This window comes from Agelaius phoeniceus, chromosome 1 (assembly GCF_051311805.1).
Source record: "Agelaius phoeniceus isolate bAgePho1 chromosome 1, bAgePho1.hap1, whole genome shotgun sequence".
NCBI classification, from domain to species: Eukaryota; Metazoa; Chordata; class Aves; order Passeriformes; family Icteridae; genus Agelaius; species Agelaius phoeniceus.
In genome coordinates this window covers 58,586,660-58,607,989 of record NC_135265.1, presented here as the reverse complement: position 1 = coordinate 58,607,989, position 21,330 = coordinate 58,586,660, and positions in this window count along the sequence as shown.

The following is a 21,330-nucleotide window of genomic DNA, read 5'->3' as shown; positions in this document are numbered from 1 at the left end:
AATTTGGCAGAAAACCTCCAAAAGGGGCCCCCCCAGAAAGCCCACCCACACGGCCCCTCCCCCCAACCAGTTTGGGAAAAATTTCCTCAGAGAGAAGTGGAAAAAAGCTGTTTATTTAACAGGCAAAGCACTCCCCAGCACAGAAAATGAACAATACCAGATGACAAAATTAATTCTCTACTCTGAAGAGACGACAAATTCAGAAAGTCTCTCTGGTGGGTGGTTGCTCTGTGATCATTTCCTCTGGCACTGGGAAAGGCTGCTGCCCAGAGCAGACCCCGGTAGGCCACAAAGTGCAAGTTCTCACTGCTCCCCAGGTCCCCAGTCTGGAGCAGGTTGGAACAGTTCCAAGAAAAGGGAAAGAAAAAAAAACAGTCCAGGGAAAACTCTGCCTCAGCTAGCTAAACCAACTACAAACCAACTACAAAACACTCTGTTCTGCTCTGTCAGTGCCCAGACAACACAGTCCAGCGCAGAATGTGGAGGAGTGTTGCTTTTAGAGGAGTGAGTGCAGCCTCTGATAACAGACTCCATGCTTCTTCTTCTCCCCACCTTGGGTCTCAGAACCAGTCTTGAAGGCACAGAATATAATATCCAGCATTAGCAGAACAGATGGCTGGGGATACAAGCATCATAAAGTCACCCTAGGATACTGCTCTATTGAGATATGTCACCAGATGATGCTAAAACAAAGTTTTGGATCTGCTAATTAAAATTCTACAATCAGAGTAGAACAGTGAAGCTGAGGAGGAAACACAGCTCACTACAGTTACCTTGTGGCATGCCAATACTTCCTTTCAATCACAACGTTTTTTGTGTCTAAGTCCATGACATCACTTAGGCATAACTAAACATCTTTTGGGCAGGAAGGAAGATATTAATCTTCTCATTATACTGATGGATAAGCTGAAATGCAAAGCAGTTAATTCAAAGTGAAAAAGCAATGAAGTCAATAGTAAAACTCACCATAGATTTGTTCACTACCCTAAATCCTTACTATCCCAAAATACAAGAACAGCTCTAAAAACCTTGTGGCTACTTAATTTTTTTCCTATACCTACATGGGAGGTAAGGGATAAACAATCCCAAACAATGGTAATCAACAACAAAGCATTGTTGACATCATATTCAGCTTTTGATAGTGAGCTCTTCATCTGATAAGGTTATTCCATTGGAATAGTTTGGGGAGTATCTTAGAGGGCTGGGTGTTGTTTGTTTTTAAACCATCTTGATCATTCAGGCTGCCAGTAGCAATGAGAAAGTTTAAAATAGGATAGTGCTATGTGTTGCTTTTCATACATGACAGACATATTTCTACAACATAGAAGGCTGACCTAACACTTCACTACAACATGGCTCAAGTGACATCCTGTTCCCCACAGGTTTTTCGGTTTATTTTTAACTGCTTTCTTACCAGATTAATGAGCTGAACTAGCTCAAAAAGGAACCAGGTAAGTGCCAGAGCATTCAAAGAGAAAAACAGATGATTAGTAAGTGCATTTGAAAATAGAAGTTTTTTGTACTTCTCATAGATAAATGGCATCCTCTAGAATGACATTACTCCAAAGTTTTGGTGTTGTTTTTTTTGGTTTTTATTTTCTCAATTCTAAATGTTACTCATTCTTTTCAGCCATTTTAGTTAATAGATTTTCTGATACATGTGAAAGACTGTCTGAAGTTCCCCTTATTTGCCTCACGACCGTCCTGAGGACAGACATCAGGATCCTGAGGACGCTGATCGAAATTCTGGCCTGCCGGTGGTGGATGAACACCAAAAATCCTGAGGCCCCTGAGCAGAATTTGGGCCTGCCAAATGATTGTTCGCAACTGTGTCTACAGTGACTGCTTCTAGCAGGGCCTGCCAAGGGGCGACGCGCCCTATATGCTTGCACCTGCTTCGCGACAATAGCCCAGGAGTTTTCCCACCTTTTGGCCAGATGAATTTGCTGGGGCAACTTTGGTAGCCCCCCCATGGAAAATCCTTCATCTGCTTCACTACCACCGTGAGGGAAGAAGATTGAAGCCTCCCTGCCAAGGACTGAGACAAAGATGCCCGTAATTCTGATGCAGGGGTGCTGGCCTGACTGAAGCAGGATGCCTGCCAAGTGTTGCCTACAGATGTGTTCACTGGACCTAGACTGGTTTCCCATAGAAAGCAGTCCTGAAACAGTGGGTCCCACTTATCCTGCTGAGAACATGGACTGTCTGTACCCATCTTCAATACCTTTTTCCCCTTCAGCAATTTCAATAGACTCCTTCTTGATTGTATCTGTTCACTCTCAGCCATTTCAATAGACTTCTTGATTGTATCTGTTCCGTTTCCCCCTCAGCAATGGACTATAATAGAACCTTGAGTCAACCAAGATTGGAGATCTTCCCAATGTGAAAGAGGCAAACTCCATCGGCTGGACTACCAGGACTCTGTCCTTCTACGTTTGGTAGCTATACTCCCTCTCTCTTTCATTCTTTTTCTCTCACTAATTCCTGTAATGCATTTGCAGTGGTCATTTGATAAAGGTGCATTTGTTTTGATTGATACTGCAATACCCATTCCGCGTTGTGTTTTGCACTCTGAGATCAGTTAGCGAACCATCAGGAGCCACTGTTTGTATGAGCGGATTGAGACAATACGTTCTTTCAAGCTGAAATTAGTTCTAGTAGATATAAGCACAGTGGTAGGTAAAAGTAGACAATAAAAGATAACATCAAGAAAGTTGTGCAGCTTTGTTCTTCGCCTTTCAGAAGCTGCTGCTCTTCTGGAGGCAAAGAAGCGGCTTCTTCACGCACAGAGCATTGTGCCAGTCGTGGTGTGTGCTGGAGCGTGGCTTCTGCTGAGAGATGCCTGGGACCAGCGCTTAGCTTCGGAGAGCTCCGTATCTCCATCTTCTGCGTCTCTTGTCACCTATATCTTAGCAAAAAGCTTTTCCACTATGTCTTGCAAGGAGAAACTGTGCCAGTACAGAAGACATCCCTGATCTTGTTCTAGAAGTTGCACGGAAGTCTGCGGAGTGTTTAGCAAGAAGCAAAAGAAAGTTGTCCCAAACACCTTCTATTTGAATGGTAATGTGAATGGAAAAGGCAGGAGAGTGGTAAGGTACTGTTTTCTTTAGCTTTGAAAGCTGCGTACACAATCCCAGGGTTGTGTGGCTTCGTTCTTTGCCTTTTGGAAGGTGCCACTCTCTCCAACTCCCGGAGGCGATGAAGCGGCTTCTTCCCGCACAGAGCATTGTGCCATTTGCCGTGCGCTCCGGAGCGAGGCTTCTGCCGAAAGACGCCTGGGACCAGCGCTTAGCTTCGGAGAGCTCCGTATCTCCATCTTCTGCCTCTCTTGTCACCTGCATCTTAGCAAAATGCTTTTCCACTATGTCTTGCAAGGACAAACTGTGCCAGTGCAGAAAACATCTGATCTTGCCCTAGAATTTCCACAGATTGCTGCATAGTGTTTAGCAAGAAGCAAAAGAAAGTTGTCCAAAACACCTTCTAGTCGAATGTTAGTGTGAGTTTAAGAGGCAGGAGATTGTTAAAGTATTGTTGCCTATAAGTTTAAAAGCTGTCTCAAGGAGAAACTCTACTAGCACTTCAAACTTTCACCGATTATGCCCCCGATCTCTCATTTGCTGCACATTCAAGAAGCATCCCTCTTTCTTAGTTAAGCTGCAAGTTGTTTTCAATTCGCCATGCTCCCTGTCCCCTCCTCCCCATTTTGAACAGACACAAACACATTACCTTCTAGGAAAAAAATCCAGGTAATAGATTCAGGAATAATACGCTTTGACTTTGAGAACCAAAACCTATCTAAGAGATTAAAAGATAGTCCATTCTTTGAGACCCAATATCACACATCTGTGTGCAGGAGGAAGAGGGGTATCTGTGTGTGTGAATGGGAGGTGTACTTGCCCACAAACCAGAGCCAATATTTAGTAACCAACATGTAGCAAGTGTGGACGTATATAATTTCCTGCTCTTTTTTGGATCTTTTTTCTCAAAGGTTAATTTGCTTTTCAAGATTTTCTAGTCATTTGAAAAATTCTTCTGTGTGTGAGAATAGAAATCTCCATAATGCTTACTGTGTAAAAGCAGGGTAATCTTTTGGACTTGATGATGACTATTTGGAAGATGATATTTTTATCTGCATAAATTAATTTCATTCTTTGGGAAATATTTTTGTTACTGAAAGTAGTAACTTCAAGATGTGTTTCTAGAAGGCGTAAAAATTGAGATCCTCATTTGTATCACAGAAATACAAAGAATATCCCTTAAAACCATCCATTCTATCATTTCATTTTTGTATTTTTGAATTTTCAGTAGCTAATTCTTACTTTAAAATTGCTTTTAAATGCACTGTTTTGACACAATATTTTTATTTCTTCATTTCTAAGCTTCAAAATGATACTTAAAGAAGAGTAATTTCCTGTAACTACTTGACAGTTTGCAAATTAACATCAAAGTGGAGGGAGGGAGGAGGGAGGGAAGGAAGTGGCAGAAGGATGTGGTAGAAGGAAGGACGTAGTGGAAGGAAGGAAGTGAAGGAAGTAAGTGGGGGAAGGTGGGAAAAGAAAGAAAGAAAGAAAGAAAGAAAGAAAGAAAGAAAGAAAGAAAGAAAGAAAGAAAGAAAGAAAGAAAGAAAGAAAGAAAGAAAGAAAGAAAGAAAGAAAGAAAGAAAGAAAGAAAGAAAGAAAGAAAGAAAGAAAGAAAATTCCCAAATGTCAGAAATGTTAAAATATTTGCGTGTATGATAAAGAGCGAGGACTAGATACTAGATATAGTATTGCTAAATGGAACATATATGTGAGACCCAAACAGCTAAACTCATTAGATAGCAGTTTCTCAGAATGAATAGTCTGTTATTTCTAGCTTCAGCTACTTACTGCTACTGCACAGAATGAATATTACCATAGAATAATAGAATGGTTGGGTTTGGAAGGGGACCTTAAATTCACCTAATTTCACCCCCCATGTCATTGGCAGGGACACCTTCCACTCGCTCGCCTTAAGCTCAAAGACCCATTCAAGGTGGCCTTGAACACTTCCAGGAATGGGTCACCCATAACATGTTCCAGTGTCTCACAACCCTCCTGGCAAGGAATTTCTTCCCAATATCCAAAGGAAACACATACTCTTCAGGTTTTAAAGCCATCCACACTTTTCCTATCATTCCCTGCCCTTGTGTAGCTCATCTGCCTCCTTCTGGTAGGCTGCCTTCAGCTACTGGAGAGCTGCTCCAACAATTTGCCCAGAGTCTGCTCTTCTCCAGGCTGAGAAAATACCTGCAGGGCTCTGGCTTGATGACAGACTCCATGTGCTGCACTGGGGGCTCAGACCATTCTTCTTCTTGGAATTGTTGTAGGATGCTCAGCCACTGTTGATTGTTCTTCATTGTGGTAATAAATAGTTGATTGTTTTAATAAAGACACACTTGAAATGATAAGAGCTAAATTTTAAAGGAAAATTAATTGGAGAAAGATTCCTAAACCTGTGGCCCATTACCCCAGCCCATCTATTGATTGTAAATGACATTCCTTGCAGATGTTATGATGCATGAACCAAAGCCAAGTGATGGATACTGCTTAAGACAGATGTTCTACCTGCTTACTGGAGTATGTTCTTCTCGTTCTAAAACAATCCCCTGAACATTAAGAACAAAAGATTACATCATGAAGTAATGAAGTGCTTTGATTGAAAGTAAAATGCATTTGAAAGAAATGGGTTTGGGGGCTAGCACAGCAAGATCTCAGAAAGGAGTGCCAGCTTAGTTCTCTGGTTCAGAGACAAGTGAAGCAATTCAGAAGTGTCCTCCTGTGAAAACAGTTGACAGATCTTTCTGCACAACAGTTAACAATCAGCATCAGAAATGTGTGCAAATAAAATACTACTAAAATACTACAAGTTTGTCATCCAGGAGTGGTAAGGCCACTCAGACTCACAGCAGTGGTCTTGCTGCTGTGCCTGTTAGAATAGACAGAAAAGAAAGAGGAAAACAAATTTTTCCATCTAGTTTGTTTCAGTATTGGTACAAAGACTATTTTCTTGCCCTCAGGAGACAGCAAAAACTGTCAACAACTGAAATACTTCAGAAATGGAAATGATCTGAATCACAAATATTTCTTTTCACATCAAATTTAAAGCCTAAGTCATAACTGTAAAACAGAGAGAGCTTTTTAAAGATCAATGTACTATACATACCAAAATATTCCCAGAGATAACTATTGTGTCCCAAGTCTGTTTAAAAGTCTAGAGTTCCCGGTAAAAAACTTGTACACAGCTGAGGTCGCTCCATGATATTCTTTTTTCAGATTAATTATACTCTTCAGTCTCACCACCTCTACCAATTGATTTCCATAAGTCCTTCGAAAACAGTAATTTCCCTTTTTTCGTTTTATGAAAAAAATGACAGTGGCAAGAGTTATTTGCACTCCCTATTTTCTGAAAATTCTGAACATCAAGCCTTAAGAACTTTATCATGAGTTTTACTTCATATCAAACTAAATTTTAAGGGAATGGCAGAGATAATGGGAGCCTCAAGTGAAAGAATTTAGACTTCTAATTCTTGGATTGTCTTCTTACTTACCTAAGACAAGAAGTGGAAAGAGAATAGATTAGAGTTAACAGCTGTTTAACAGCTGTATGTACTCTTCCACTAAAGAAGAGGTCAAGGATGGTTTTCTGGCCCTCTCTCCCTCCACAAGCTGCAGCTTCCTTCAAGGCACATTCAGCTGCTGTGGCATGGAGCTCTCCACAAGCTGCAGTGTAGGTATGTGTTCCTCCACAGTTCTCCAGGGACTGCTGGGAGACAACCTTCTTCATGATGATGGCCTCCAGGGACTGTGGGGGATTCTCCGCTCTGTCAACTGGAGCACCTTCTCCTCCTTCTTGTCTCACTTTAGTATCACAGAGCTGCTTCTCATACTCTTTTTTTCCCCTCACTTGTCACCACCAATTCATATGTTTTGTGCTTTTGACAATGTATTTTCACAGACACTGACGGGCTCAGTTGCAGAAATGTGTCTTGCTAGAAAATTAGATGCTATACAAAACCATGATTTTATAGAAAAGAATAGTGAAGGTACAAATATACTGCTAAAGAACTGGAAAATTGACAATGCTTCATTGTAATACGTCCCCTCATTTTGCCTTCTTTCTCCTTAAGATGTGGAAACACTACTGGGCAGGAGACAGTGTTGTTTCAAGGAAAAGACTTTTTTAGGATTCTAGAGTGCATGTTCCAATTTCTTGAGAAAATTGAGAAAAGGCACTTTGTCTTTTGTGATAAATATCATTAGCCAGTAGTGACAAAGTCTGACCAACAAGAGCAGATCAAAATCTGATGAGACCAAGCAATATACCTTGAGTGGCCAGGACAGAACCATCGATTCGTTGAATCAGTTGAATTGGAAGGGACTCATCAGGATCATCAAGTACAACTCCTGGCCCTGCCTGGGGCCATCCTTGAGAATCACACCATATGCCTGAGAGCAATGTCCAAAACTCAGACAGGCGTGATGCTGTGACTACTCCCTGGAGAGACTCTTCCAGTGCCCTGCCATCCTCTGGTTAAAAACTTTTCCCTGATACCCAATCTAAACCTCCCCTGACTCAGCTGCATGCCATTTCTTTGAGTCCTGTCCTTGTAGACCTCATGTGAGGACTTTCTAATACCAAGGTGAGGCCGCCCCAAAGCAGAGCAGAGCAGAGCAGAGCAGAGCAGAGCAGAGCAGAGCAAGACAATCTCCTCCCTTGCTCAGCTGGTGATGCTGTGCCTGATGCACCCCAGGACAGGCTTGGCCCTCCTGGCTTCCAGGGCACTGCTGATGCACATTCAGCCTGCCATTGGCCAGGAGCCTGGGTCCCTTTCTGCAGCCCTTCTCTCCAGCCTCTTGCTCCCTACTCTATACACAGACCAGGATTGCCCTGTCCCAGGTGGTGAATCCAGCACTTGCCCTTCTTCAACTCCATCTGGTTGGTGATTGCCTGTGGGAATCCTCAAAAACAGAGGGGTTTAGGAAAGCTGCAAAAGGCAGGCCTCAGAGACAGCAGAATTGTGATTGGAGCAAAGCAGTAGTCATAAGGTTTGTCAGCAGAAAAATTAGATGAGAAGTAGAAAAGTAAGGACAAATAGAACAATGGTCTGTCTATTAATGCTTGTCTAGAATAACTCCCTAAGCTACAGCAAAGTATATCTAGCCAGATGTTAGGAAGTTCTAAGCTTAATAATGGAGCTCTGTGCATTGTATCTTAAGGCTTACAAGCAGGTCTTTTATTCGAAAGAAGCAAGCATTGTTTTTTCCACAGGTACATGTGCTTATAGTGATTGGATAGAGGTACTGTCAATATGCTTTTGCTTTGTGTGATTGGTCAAAAAGTAAGTTGTAACATTAAGTTCTTTGTCTGCTGCTGGGGACATGAGCTGCTGGCATCTTCCCATTGTCATAACCATGTAATGAGACTGATGCTGCAAAATACAACAGCTTGAGACGCAGTCCCCAGCAGTCCCGCCCCTTTTGTGATTTGTGCATCGACTCCCGGCCAGTGATAATTCCCATCTCTCCTATTTGGCAAGATCTCTCTGCAAGGTCTCTGTGCCCTCAAGGAAGTTAGTTCACAGCTCCTCCCAATTTAGTGTCTTTGGCAAACTTGCTTAATATTTCTTCAAGTGCTGTGTCCAGGTTGTTCAAAAGATGTTGAAGAGAACTGGCCCAATGATGATACTGTCTTAGCCACTGAAATTAGCGCTTCATACTTCTTGTTTCTTAGTACAGAAATCACAACAAATGTCTTTGTTTCTTTTCTATCCACGCAGATATCTTTGCTTATGCTCATGCTTTTTATCCCAACAGCAGCTGACAAGACATTTACAGACACAGCAACAGCACACTTTTCCTGCTGTTACTAGACTTAACAATTTTGCAACCTGTCAATCAGTGACCTTTGCAACTAAAGTCAGACCTTCAGCATTTCTCATAAAAAGAGTAGAATGTCCTCAGAAGAAAACTTTGCTGCCTACTCTGTACGACTGAAGAATAGATGATAATGAGTTAGCATCACAATCATTTAAGCACAGAGCCTATACTTTAGCAGGGAAAAAAATGAAAGAAGAGCTATTTTATGCAACAACATATCTGAGAAACAAAACAACTAGGATCTTCCAAATGGTTCCCTGCAGTAGAAATGTACTTGCATGAATACAGAAGATAAAAGATGTGGTTTTGAAAGGCTATATCCTTGCTAAGCTAAATTGGATCTCATCCTGTAGATGAAAGATCAAGGAGCTCAAAGTGGAGCTAGGGAGACATGTCCAGATAATGAGATACAGCAAAGCATTTTTCAAGATAATTCAGCATTCTGGTGGACTGGGCAGTTAGGTTAAATCTGCCACACTCGTTCTCTTTTGGGGACTGAATTGTGGAGTGCTAAACCATATCTGCTGCTGTGCAAAGTAAAAGAGATCCATCCAAATTGTACGGTTAGTGTGAACACTCTCACTCTCGATTGTAAAACACTTCATAAGCTATAAATCAGTCTTAGGAACAAAATGAAATAAAGCCGTTATACCATCTTGGAATGGAAAAACATGTTCAAAATATTTTTTCCTTATGTTTTCTTCTTTTTTCTTTTTCTTTTTTTTTTTTAATCCCACATTATGTGATTCATAATTTCAACCATTCTGGAATGCTTTCAACAGATGAACCCAGCATAGTCGTTTTATTACAGGCTCTTGCCCCTTACATGCTTCATTACAGGTTTTGAATATACTCCACAGTCAATTAGTGGTTTTTTATCTCTTTTCCCAGAGACAACTTTTAAAGGACTACTTCACCCCTAAAAATCATAATTTCTCTGGTTTCTCCAAGCTTTTTGAGAAAGTTGTTTTGGTTTTGTTTTGGTTTGTTGTTTTGTTTTTTTTTTTTATTGCATCATTCCTAATGTCTTCAGACCTACTACAAGAAGAAGTTAAAAATAAATCTTATTTTAAAGAGACTGTTAAAGCTAATGAACTGCCAGTCTTGGTATTTGTACGTTTCTAAATCCTTTTAATTCCAAGGTTGCCTTCCTGTAATCCTCGGTTTAATTAGAAAACGTGTTTATAAAACAGTCCCAGTTCAATTGCTTCTGCAAATTCACCTTCATTTTATAGGATTGTACTTCAAGAAATCTTGTTTCATTCAAACATTGAAAGTATAGATTTGACATCATATGTGACCCTTCCATCTGTCTGAACTGTATTTCATTGTGTGAATTTCTCAGTTGCTTCAAATAAGGACAGAATCTTTTCAATTTGCATAGCATGTTATCTGAAGATCTCCTCTCTGCTTTCTTCACTTGCTTTAATGGGAAGACAAGGGAAATACATTCTGAATGTTATCTTTTAGAGTCTACTTTTACCTACCAGTGTGCTTATATGGACTAGAACCAATTTCAGCTTGAAGGAATGTATTGTCACGATCCGCTCATACCAACGGGGGTGGTGATGGTTCGTTAACTGATCTCAGAGTGCAACAGACAACAAAGAAAGGGTATTGCAGTATCAATCAAAACAAATGCACCTTTATAGAATGACCACAGCAAATGCATGAAAGGAATTAGGGAGAGGAAAAGAATAGAAAAGAGGGGGAGAAAGAGAGAGGCAGCATAGCTACCAGACGTGGAGAGACGCAGTCCTCGTAGTGCAGCTGACAGAGTTTGCCTAGTCATGTTGGCAAGATCTCATAGTCCTGGTTAACTCAAGGTTCTGTTATAGTCCATTGCTGAGGGGGAAACAGATCTTGAAATGGCTGAGAGTGAACAGATACAATCAAGAAGAAGTCTATTGAAATTGCTGAGGGGGAAAAAGGTATTGAAGATGGGTACAGACAGTCCATGTTCTCAGCAGGATAAGTCAGCATCAGCAGTGAGTGGGACCCATTGTTTCAGGACTGCTTTCTATGGGAAACCAGTCTAGGTCCAGTGAACACATCTGTAGGCAACACTTGGCAGGCATCCTGCTTCAGTCAGGCCAGCACCCCTGCATCAGAATTACGTGTGTCTCAGTCTTAGTCCTTGGCAGGGAGGCTTCAATCTTCTTCCCTCACGGTGGTAGTGAAGCAGATGAAGGATTTTCCATGGGGGGGCTACCAAAGTTGCCCCAGCAAATTCATCTGGCCAAGAGGTGGGAAAACTCCTGGACTATTGTCACGAAGCAGGTGCAAGCATATAGGGCATCTCGCCCCTTGGCAGGCCCTGCTAGAAGCAGTCACTGTAGCCACAGAGGTGAACAATCACTTGGCAAGCCAGAATTCTGCTCAGGGGCCTCAGGATTTTTGGTGTTCATTTACCACCGGCAGGCCAGATCTTCCATCGGTGTCCTCAGTGTCCCAATATTGATCCTCTGGACGGTCATGAGGCAAATGAGGGGAACCTCAACCGTCTTTCACAGCACCCGGTGACTCACGACAGTCTTCATCAGCAGTGTTCCGTAGTATCGTTGTGAAGTCTTTAGGACTCGTCATACATTGGTAGAATATCTGTACATATTTTCTGGCCTTTCTTGGGTTTTTTTCTGGTTTTTTTTCTGGCCTTTCTTGGGTTTTTCCTGTTTTTTTTCCGGCTTTTCATGGGTTTTTTCTTGGGTTTTTTTCTGGCCTTTCTGGATTTTTTTCTAGTTTTTTTTCCCTGGCATTTCTTGAGTTTTTTTCTAGGGTTTTTTTTTCTGGCTTTTCTTGGGTTTTATTCTGGCCTTTCTTGGGTTTTTTCTTGAGTTTTTTGGGTTTTTTCCTGGGTTTCTTTCTGGCCTTTCTTGGGTTTTTTTCTGGTTTTTTTTTTCCCTGGCCTTTCTTGTTTTTGTTCTTGGGTTTTTTCTGGATTTTCTTCGGTTTTTTTCTGTTTTTTTTTGTTTTTTTTTCTGGCCTTTCTTGGCTTTTATCTTGGGGTTTTTTCTGGCCTTTCTTGTGTTTTCTCTGGCATTTCTAAGGTTTTTTCTTGGTTTTCTTCTGGCCTTCCTTGGGTTTCTTTCTGGCCATTCTTGGGTTTTTTCTGGCCTTTCTTGTTTTTTTCTGGCCTTTCTTGGGTTTTTTCTTGGGTTTTTTTCTGGCCTTTCTTGGGTTTTTTCTGGGTTTTCTTGGTTTTTTTCCGGCCTCTTCTAGGATTTTTCTTGGGTTTTTTTCTGACCTTTCTTGGGTTTTTTTCTGGTTTTTTTCTGGCTTTTCTTGGGATTTTCTTGGGTTTTTTTTTTGGTCTTTCTTGGTTTTTTTTCTTGGTTTTTTTTCTGGCCTTTTTTGGTTCGTTTCTGGGATTTTTTCTGGCTTTTCTTGGTTTTTTTCTGACCTTTCTTGGGTTTTTCCTTGGGTCTTTTCCTGGCCCTTATTGGGTTTCTCTCTGGCTTTTCTTGGGTTTTCTTGGGAATTTCTCTGGCCTAATTTGGGGGTTTTTTTGTTTGGTTTTTTTTTGGCCGATCTTGGGATTTTTCTTGGGTTTTCTTCTGGCCTTTCCTCGGTTTTATTCTCGCCTTTCTTGGGTTTTTTTCAGGCCTTTCTTGGGTTATTTCTGTTTTTTTTTTTTTTTTCAGTGTTTTTCCAGCCTTTCTAGGGTTTTTTTTCCTGGCCTTTCTTGGGTTTTTTCTTGCCTTTCTAGGGTTTTTTCTTGGGTTTTTTTTCTGGCTTTCTTGGGTTTTTATCTGGGTTTTTTCCAGCCGTTCTTGGCTTTTTTTCTGGATTTTTTTCAGGCCTTTGTTGTGTTTTTTCTGGCCTTTCCTGGGTTTTTTCTTGTTTTTTTTTCTGGCCTTTATTTGGTTTGTTTCCGGGTTTTTTTCTGGCCTTTCTTGGTTTTTTTTCTGGTTTTTCTTGGGTTTTTTTCCCTGCCCCTTCCAGGGTTTTTGCTTGGGTTTTTTCTTGGGGTTTTTCTGGCCTTTCTAGGGTTTTTTTCTGGGATTTTTTTTCCTTTTTTCCTTCCTTTTTTCCTTCCTTTTTTCCTTCCTTTTTTCCTTCCTTTTTTCCTTTTTTCCTTTTTTCCTTTTTTCCTTTTTTCCTTCCTTCCTTCCTTCCTTCCTTCCTTCCTTCCTTCCTTCCTTCCTTCCTTCCTTCCTTCCTTCCTTCCTTCCTTCCTTCCTTCCTTCCTTCCTTCCTTCCTTCCTTCCTTCCTTCCTTCCTTCCTTCCTTCCTTCCTTCCTTCCTTCCTTCCTTCCTTCCGCCACTTCCTTCCTTCCGCCACTTCCTTCCTTCCGCCACTTCCTTCCTTCCGCCACTTCCTTCCTTCCGCCACTTCCTTCCTTCCGCCACTTCCTTCCGCCACTTCCTTCCGCCACTTCCTTCCGCCACTTCCTTCCGCCACTTCCTTCCTTCCTTCCGCCACTTCCTTCCTTCCTTCCGCCACTTCCTTCCTTCCGCCACTTCCTTCCTTCCTTCCGCCACTTCCTTCCGCCACTTCCTTCCTTCCTTCCGCCACTTCCTTCCGCCACTTCCTTCCGCCACTTCCTTCCTTCCTTCCTTCCTTCCTTCCTTCCTTCCTTCCTTCCTTCCTTCCTTCCTTCCTTCCTTCCTTCCTTCCTTCCTTCCTTCCTTCCTTCCTTCCTTCCTTCCTTCCTTCCTTCCGCCACTTCCTTCCTTCCTTCCGCCACTTCCTTCCTTCCTTCCGCCACTTCCTTCCGCCACTTCCTTCCGCCACTTCCTTCCGCCACTTCCTTCCGCCACTTCCTTCCGCCACTTCCTTCCTTCCTTCCGCCACTTCCTTCCGCCACTTCCTTCCGCCACTTCCTTCCGCCACTTCCTTCCTTCCGCCACTTCCTTCCTTCCGCCACTTCCTTCCTTCCTTCCTTCCTTCCTTCCTTCCTTCCTTCCTTCCTTCCTTCCTTCCTTCCTTCCTTCCTTCCTTCCTTCCTTCCTTCCTTCCTTCCTTCCTTCCTTCCTTCCTTCCGCCACTTCCTTCCTTCCGCCACTTCCTTCCTTCCGCCACTTCCTTCCTTCCGCCACTTCCTTCCTTCCGCCACTTCCTTCCTTCCTTCCGCCACTTCCTTCCTTCCTTCCGCCACTTCCTTCCTTCCTTCCGCCACTTCCTTCCTTCCTTCCGCCACTTCCTTCCTTCCTTCCGCCACTTCCTTCCTTCCTTCCGCCACTTCCTTCCTTCCGCCACTTCCTTCCTTCCGCCACTTCCTTCCTTCCGCCACTTCCTTCCTTCCTTCCGCCACTTCCTTCCTTCCGCCACTTCCTTCCTTCCTTCCTTCCGCCACTTCCTTCCTTCCTTCCTTCCGCCACTTCCTTCCGCCACTTCCTTCCTTCCTTCCTTCCGCCACTTCCTTCCGCCACTTCCTTCCTTCCGCCACTTCCTTCCTTCCTTCCGCCACTTCCTTCCTTCCTTCCGCCACTTCCTTCCTTCCTTCCGCCACTTCCTTCCTTCCTTCCGCCACTTCCTTCCTTCCTTCCTTCCTTCCGCCACTTCCTTCCTTCCTTCCTTCCGCCACTTCCTTCCTTCCGCCACTTCCTTCCTTCCTTCCGCCACTTCCTTCCGCCACTTCCTTCCGCCACTTCCTTCCTTCCTTCCTTCCGCCACTTCCTTCCTTCCTTCCGCCACTTCCTTCCGCCACTTCCTTCCGCCACTTCCTTCCTTCCTTCCTTCCTTCCTTCCTTCCTTCCTTCCTTCCTTCCTTCCTTCCTTCCTTCCTTCCTTCCTTCCTTCCTTCCTTCCTTCCTTCCTTCCTTCCTTCCTTCCTTCCTTCCTTCCTTCCTTCCTTCCTTCCTTCCTTCCTTCCTTCCTTCCTTCCTTCCTTCCGCCACTTCCTTCCTTCCGCCACTTCCTTCCTTCCGCCACTTCCTTCCGCCACTTCCTTCCGCCACTTCCTTCCGCCACTTCCTTCCTTCCGCCACTTCCTTCCTTCCTTCCTTCCGCCACTTCCTTCCTTCCGCCACTTCCTTCCTTCCGCCACTTCCTTCCTTCCGCCACTTCCTTCCGCCACTTCCTTCCGCCACTTCCTTCCGCCACTTCCTTCCGCCACTTCCTTCCTTCCGCCACTTCCTTCCTTCCGCCACTTCCTTCCTTCCTTCCGCCACTTCCTTCCTTCCGCCACTTCCTTCCTTCCGCCACTTCCTTCCTTCCGCCACTTCCTTCCTTCCTTCCGCCACTTCCTTCCTTCCTTCCTTCCTTCCTTCCTTCCTTCCGCCACTTCCTTCCGCCACTTCCTTCCGCCACTTCCTTCCTTCCGCCACTTCCTTCCTTCCGCCACTTCCTTCCTTCCGCCACTTCCTTCCTTCCTTCCGCCACTTCCTTCCTTCCTTCCGCCACTTCCTTCCTTCCGCCACTTCCTTCCTTCCGCCACTTCCTTCCTTCCGCCACTTCCTTCCTTCCGCCACTTCCTTCCGCCACTTCCTTCCGCCACTTCCTTCCGCCACTTCCTTCCTTCCTTCTGCCACTTCCTTCCTTCCTTCCGCCACTTCCTTCCTTCCGCCACTTCCTTCCTTCCGCCACTTCCTTCCTTCCGCCACTTCCTTCCGCCACTTCCTTCCGCCACTTCCTTCCTTCCTTCCGCCACTTCCTTCCTTCCTTCCGCCACTTCCTTCCTTCCGCCACTTCCTTCCGCCACTTCCTTCCTTCCGCCACTTCCTTCCTTCCGCCACTTCCTTCCTTCCGCCACTTCCTTCCTTCCTTCCGCCACTTCCTTCCGCCACTTCCTTCCGCCACTTCCTTCCGCCACTTCCTTCCGCCACTTCCTTCCTTCCGCCACTTCCTTCCTTCCTTCCTTCCTTCCTTCCTTCCTTCCTTCCTTCCTTCCTTCCTTCCTTCCTTCCTTCCTTCCTTCCGCCACTTCCTTCCTTCCTTCCGCCACTTCCTTCCTTCCTTCCGCCACTTCCTTCCTTCCGCCACTTCCTTCCTTCCTTCCGCCACTTCCTTCCTTCCTTCCTTCCTTCCTTCCTTCCTTCCTTCCTTCCTTCCTTCCGCCACTTCCTTCCTTCCTTCCTTCCGCCACTTCCTTCCTTCCTTCCTTCCGCCACTTCCTTCCTTCCTTCCTTCCGCCACTTCCTTCCTTCCTTCCTTCCGCCACTTCCTTCCTTCCTTCCTTCCTTCCGCCACTTCCTTCCTTCCTTCCGCCACTTCCTTCCTTCCTTCCGCCACTTCCTTCCTTCCTTCCGCCACTTCCGCCACTTCCGCCACTTCCGCCACTTCCGCCACTTCCGCCACTTCCTTCCTTCCTTCCTTCCGCCACTTCCTTCCGCCACTTCCTTCCGCCACTTCCTTCCTTCCGCCACTTCCTTCCTTCCTTCCTTCCTTCCTTCCTTCCTTCCTTCCTTCCTTCCTTCCTTCCTTCCTTCCTTCCTTCCTTCCTTCCTTCCTTCCTTCCTTCCTTCCTTCCTTCCTTCCTTCCTTCCTTCCTTCCTTCCTTCCGCCACTTCCTTCCTTCCGCCACTTCCTTCCTTCCTTCCTTCCTTCCGCCACTTCCTTCCGCCACTTCCTTCCTTCCTTCCGCCACTTCCTTCCTTCCTTCCGCCACTTCCTTCCTTCCTTCCGCCACTTCCTTCCTTCCTTCCGCCACTTCCTTCCTTCCTTCCTTCCTTCCGCCACTTCCTTCCTTCCTTCCGCCACTTCCTTCCTTCCTTCCGCCACTTCCTTCCTTCCTTCCTTCCTTCCTTCCGCCACTTCCTTCCTTCCGCCACTTCCTTCCTTCCGCCACTTCCGCCACTTCCTTCCTTCCTTCCGCCACTTCCTTCCTTCCTTCCTTCCGCCACTTCCTTCCTTCCTTCCGCCACTTCCTTCCTTCCTTCCTTCCTTCCGCCACTTCCTTCCTTCCGCCACTTCCTTCCTTCCTTCCGCCACTTCCTTCCTTCCGCCACTTCCTTCCGCCACTTCCTTCCTTCCGCCACTTCCTTCCGCCACTTCCTTCCTTCCTTCCGCCACTTCCTTCCTTCCTTCCGCCACTTCCTTCCTTCCACCACTTCCTTCCTTCCGCCACTTCCTTCCGCCACTTCCTTCCTTCCTTCCGCCACTTCCTTCCTTCCTTCCGCCACTTCCTTCCGCCACTTCCTTCCTTCCGCCACTTCCTTCCGCCACTTCCTACCGCCACTTCCTTCCTTCCTTCCTTCCTTCCTTCCTTCCTTCCTTCCTTCCTTCCTTCCTTCCTTCCTTCCTTCCTTCCTTCCTTCCTTCCTTCCTTCCTTCCTTCCTTCCTTCCTTCCTTCCTTCCTTCCTTCCGCCACTTCCTTCCGCCACTTCCTTCCGCCACTTCCTTCCGCCACTTCCTTCCTTCCGCCACTTCCTTCCTTCCGCCACTTCCTTCCTTCCGCCACTTCCTTCCTTCCGCCACTTCCTTCCTTCCGCCACTTCCTTCCGCCACTTCCTTCCGCCACTTCCTTCCGCCACTTCCTTCCGCCACTTCCTTCCTTCCGCCACTTCCTTCCTTCCGCCACTTCCTTCCTTCCTTCCGCCACTTCCTTCCTTCCTTCCGCCACTTCCTTCCTTCCGCCACTTCCTTCCGCCACTTCCTTCCTTCCGCCACTTCCTTCCTTCCTTCCGCCACTTCCTTCCGCCACTTCCTTCCGCCACTTCCTTCCGCCACTTCCTTCCGCCACTTCCTTCCTTCCTTCCGCCACTTCCTTCCTTCCTTCCGCCACTTCCTTCCTTCCGCCACTTCCTTCCTTCCGCCACTTCCTTCCGCCACTTCCTTCCTTCCTTCCTTCCTTCCTTCCTTCCTTCCTTCCTTCCTTCCTTCCTTCCTTCCTTCCTTCCTTCCTTCCTTCCTTCCTTCCTTCCTTCCTTCCTTCCTTCCTTCCTTCCGCCACTTCCTTCCTTCCTTCCGCCACTTCCTTCCTTCCTTCCGCCACTTCCTTCCTTCCTTCCGCCACTTCCTTCCTTCCTTCCTTCCTTCCGCCACTTCCTTCCTTCCTTCCTTCCTTCCGCCACTTCCTTCCTTCCGCCACTTCCTTCCTTCCGCCACTTCCTTCCTTCCGCCACTTCCTTCCTTCCGCCACTTCCTTCCTTCCTTCCGCCACTTCCTTCCTTCCGCCACTTCCTTCCTTCCTTCCTTCCGCCACTTCCTTCCTTCCTTCCGCCACTTCCTTCCTTCCTTCCGCCACTTCCTTCCTTCCTTCCGCCACTTCCTTCCTTCCTTCCTTCCTTCCGCCACTTCCTTCCTTCCTTCCTTCCTTCCTTCCGCCACTTTCTTCCTTCCGCCACTTCCTTCCTTCCTTCCGCCACTTCCTTCCGCCACTTCCTTCCGCCACTTCCTTCCTTCCTTCCTTCCTTCCTTCCTTCCTTCCTTCCTTCCTTCCTTCCTTCCTTCCGCCACTTCCTTCCGCCACTTCCTTCCGCCACTTCCTTCCTTCCTTCCTTCCTTCCTTCCTTCCTTCCTTCCTTCCTTCCTTCCTTCCTTCCTTCCTTCCTTCCTTCCTTCCTTCCTTCCGCCACTTCCTTCCTTCCGCCACTTCCTTCCTTCCGCCACTTCCTTCCTTCCGCCACTTCCTTCCTTCCGCCACTTCCTTCCTTCCGCCACTTCCTTCCTTCCGCCACTTCCTTCCGCCACTTCCTTCCTTCCGCCACTTCCTTCCTTCCTTCCTTCCTTCCTTCCTTCCTTCCTTCCTTCCTTCCTTCCTTCCTTCCTTCCTTCCTTCCTTCCTTCCTTCCTTCCTTCCTTCCTTCCTTCCTTCCTTCCTTCCTTCCTTCCTTCCTTCCTTCCTTCCTTCCTTCCTTCCTTCCTTCCTTCCTTCCTTCCTTCCGCCACTTCCTTCCGCCACTTCCTTCCGCCACTTCCTTCCGCCACTTCCTTCCGCCACTTCCTTCCTTCCGCCACTTCCGCCACTTCCTTCCTTCCGCCACTTCCGCCACTTCCTTCCTTCCTTCCGCCACTTCCTTCCTTCCTTCCTTCCTTCCGCCACTTCCTTCCTTCCGCCACTTCCTTCCTTCCTTCCGCCACTTCCTTCCTTCCGCCACTTCCTTCCGCCACTTCCTTCCTTCCGCCACTTCCTTCCGCCACTTCCTTCCGCCACTTCCTTCCTTCCTTCCGCCACTTCCTTCCTTCCTTCCGCCACTTCCTTCCTTCCTTCCGCCACTTCCTTCCTTCCTTCCGCCACTTCCTTCCTTCCGCCACTTCCTTCCGCCACTTCCTTCCTTCCGCCACTTCCTTCCTTCCTTCCGCCACTTCCTTCCTTCCTTCCGCCACTTCCTTCCGCCACTTCCTTCCGCCACTTCCTTCCTTCCTTCCGCCACTTCCTTCCTTCCTTCCACCACTTCCTTCCTTCCGCCACTTCCTTCCTTCCTTCCTTCCTTCCGCCACTTCCTTCCTTCCGCCACTTCCTTCCTTCCGCCACTTCCTTCCTTCCGCCACTTCCTTCCTTCCTTCCTTCCTTCCTTCCTTCCTTCCTTCCTTCCTTCCTTCCTTCCTTCCTTCCTTCCTTCCTTCCTTCCTTCCTTCCTTCCTTCCTTCCTTCCTTCCGCCACTTCCTTCCTTCCGCCACTTCCTTCCTTCCTTCCTTCCTTCCGCCACTTCCTTCCTTCCTTCCTTCCGCCACTTCCTTCCTTCCTTCCTTCCGCCACTTCCTTCCTTCCTTCCTTCCGCCACTTCCTTCCTTCCGCCACTTCCTTCCTTCCGCCACTTCCTTCCTTCCGCCACTTCCTTCCTTCCGCCACTTCCTTCATTCCGCCACTTCCTTCCTTCCTTCCGCCACTTCCTTCCGCCACTTCCTTCCGCCACTTCCTTCCGCCACTTCCTTCCTTCCTTCCGCCACTTCCTTCCTTCCTTCCGCCACTTCCTTCCTTCCGCCACTTCCTTCCGCCACTTCCTTCCTTCCTTCCGCCACTTCCTTCCTTCCTTCCGCCACTTCCTTCCGCCACTTCCTTCCTTCCGCCACTTCCTTCCACCACTTCCTACCGCCACTTCCTTCCTTCCTTCCTTCCTTCCTTCCTTCCTTCCTTCCTTCCTTCCTTCCTTCCTTCCTTCCTTCCTTCCTTCCTTCCTTCCTTCCTTCCTTCCTTCCTTCCTTCCTTCCTTCCTTCCTTCCTTCCTTCCTTCCTTCCTTCCGCCACTTCCTTCCTTCCGCCACTTCCTTCCTTCCGCCACTTCCTTCCTTCCGCCACTTCCTTCCTTCCGCCACTTCCTTCCTTCCGCCACTTCCTTCCGCCACTTCCTTCCGCCACTTCCTTCCGCCACTTCCTTCCGCCACTTCCTTCCTTCCGCCACTTCCTTCCTTCCGCCACTTCCTTCCTTCCGCCACTTCCTTCCTTCCTTCCGCCACTTCCTTCCTTCCTTCCGCCACTTCCTTCCTTCCGCCACTTCCTTCCGCCACTTCCTTCCTTCCGCCACTTCCTTCCTTCCTTCCGCCACTTCCTTCCGCCACTTCCTTCCGCCACTTCCTTCCGCCACTTCCTTCCTTCCTTCCGCCACTTCCTTCCTTCCTTCCTTCCGCCACTTCCTTCCTTCCGCCACTTCCTTCCTTCCGCCACTTCCTTCCGCCACTTCCTTCCTTCCTTCCTTCCTTCCTTCCTTCCTTCCTTCCTTCCTTCCTTCCTTCCTTCCTTCCTTCCTTCCTTCCTTCCTTCCTTCCTTCCTTCCTTCCTTCCTTCCTTCCTTCCTTCCTTCCTTCCTTCCTTCCTTCCGCCACTTCCTTCCTTCCTTCCTTCCGCCACTTCCTTCCTTCCTTCCGCCACTTCCTTCCTTCCTTCCGCCACTTCCTTCCTTCCTTCCTTCCTTCCGCCACTTCCTTCCTTCCTTCCTTCCTTCCGCCACTTCCTTCCTTCCGCCACTTCCTTCCTTCCGCCACTTCCTTCCTTCCGCCACTTCCTTCCTTCCGCCACTTCCTTCCTTCCGCCACTTCCTTCCTTCCTTCCGCCACTTCCTTCCTTCCGCCACTTCCTTCCTTCCTTCCTTCCGCCACTTCCTTCCTTCCTTCCGCCACTTCCTTCCTTCCTTCCGCCACTTCCTTCCTTCCTTCCGCCACTTCCTTCCTTCCTTCCTTCCTTCCGCCACTTCCTTCCTTCCTTCCTTCCTTCCTTCCGCCACTTTCTTCCTTCCGCCACTTCCTTCCTTCCTTCCGCCACTTCCTTCCGCCACTTCCTTCCGCCACTTCCTTCCTTCCTTCCTTCCTTCCTTCCTTCCTTCCTTCCTTCCTTCCTTCCTTCCTTCCTTCCTTCCTTCCTTCCTTCCTTCCTTCCTTCCTTCCTTCCTTCCTTCCTTCCGCCACTTCCTTCCGCCACTTCCTTCCGCCACTTCCTTCCGCCACTTCCTTCCGCCACTTCCTTCCTTCCTTCCTTCCTTCCTTCCTTCCTTCCTTCCTTCCTTCCTTCCTTCCTTCCTTCCTTCCTTCCTTCCTTCCTTCCTTCCTTCCTTCCTTCCTTCCTTCCTTCCTTCCTTCCTTCCGCCACTTCCTTCCGCCACTTCCTTCCTTC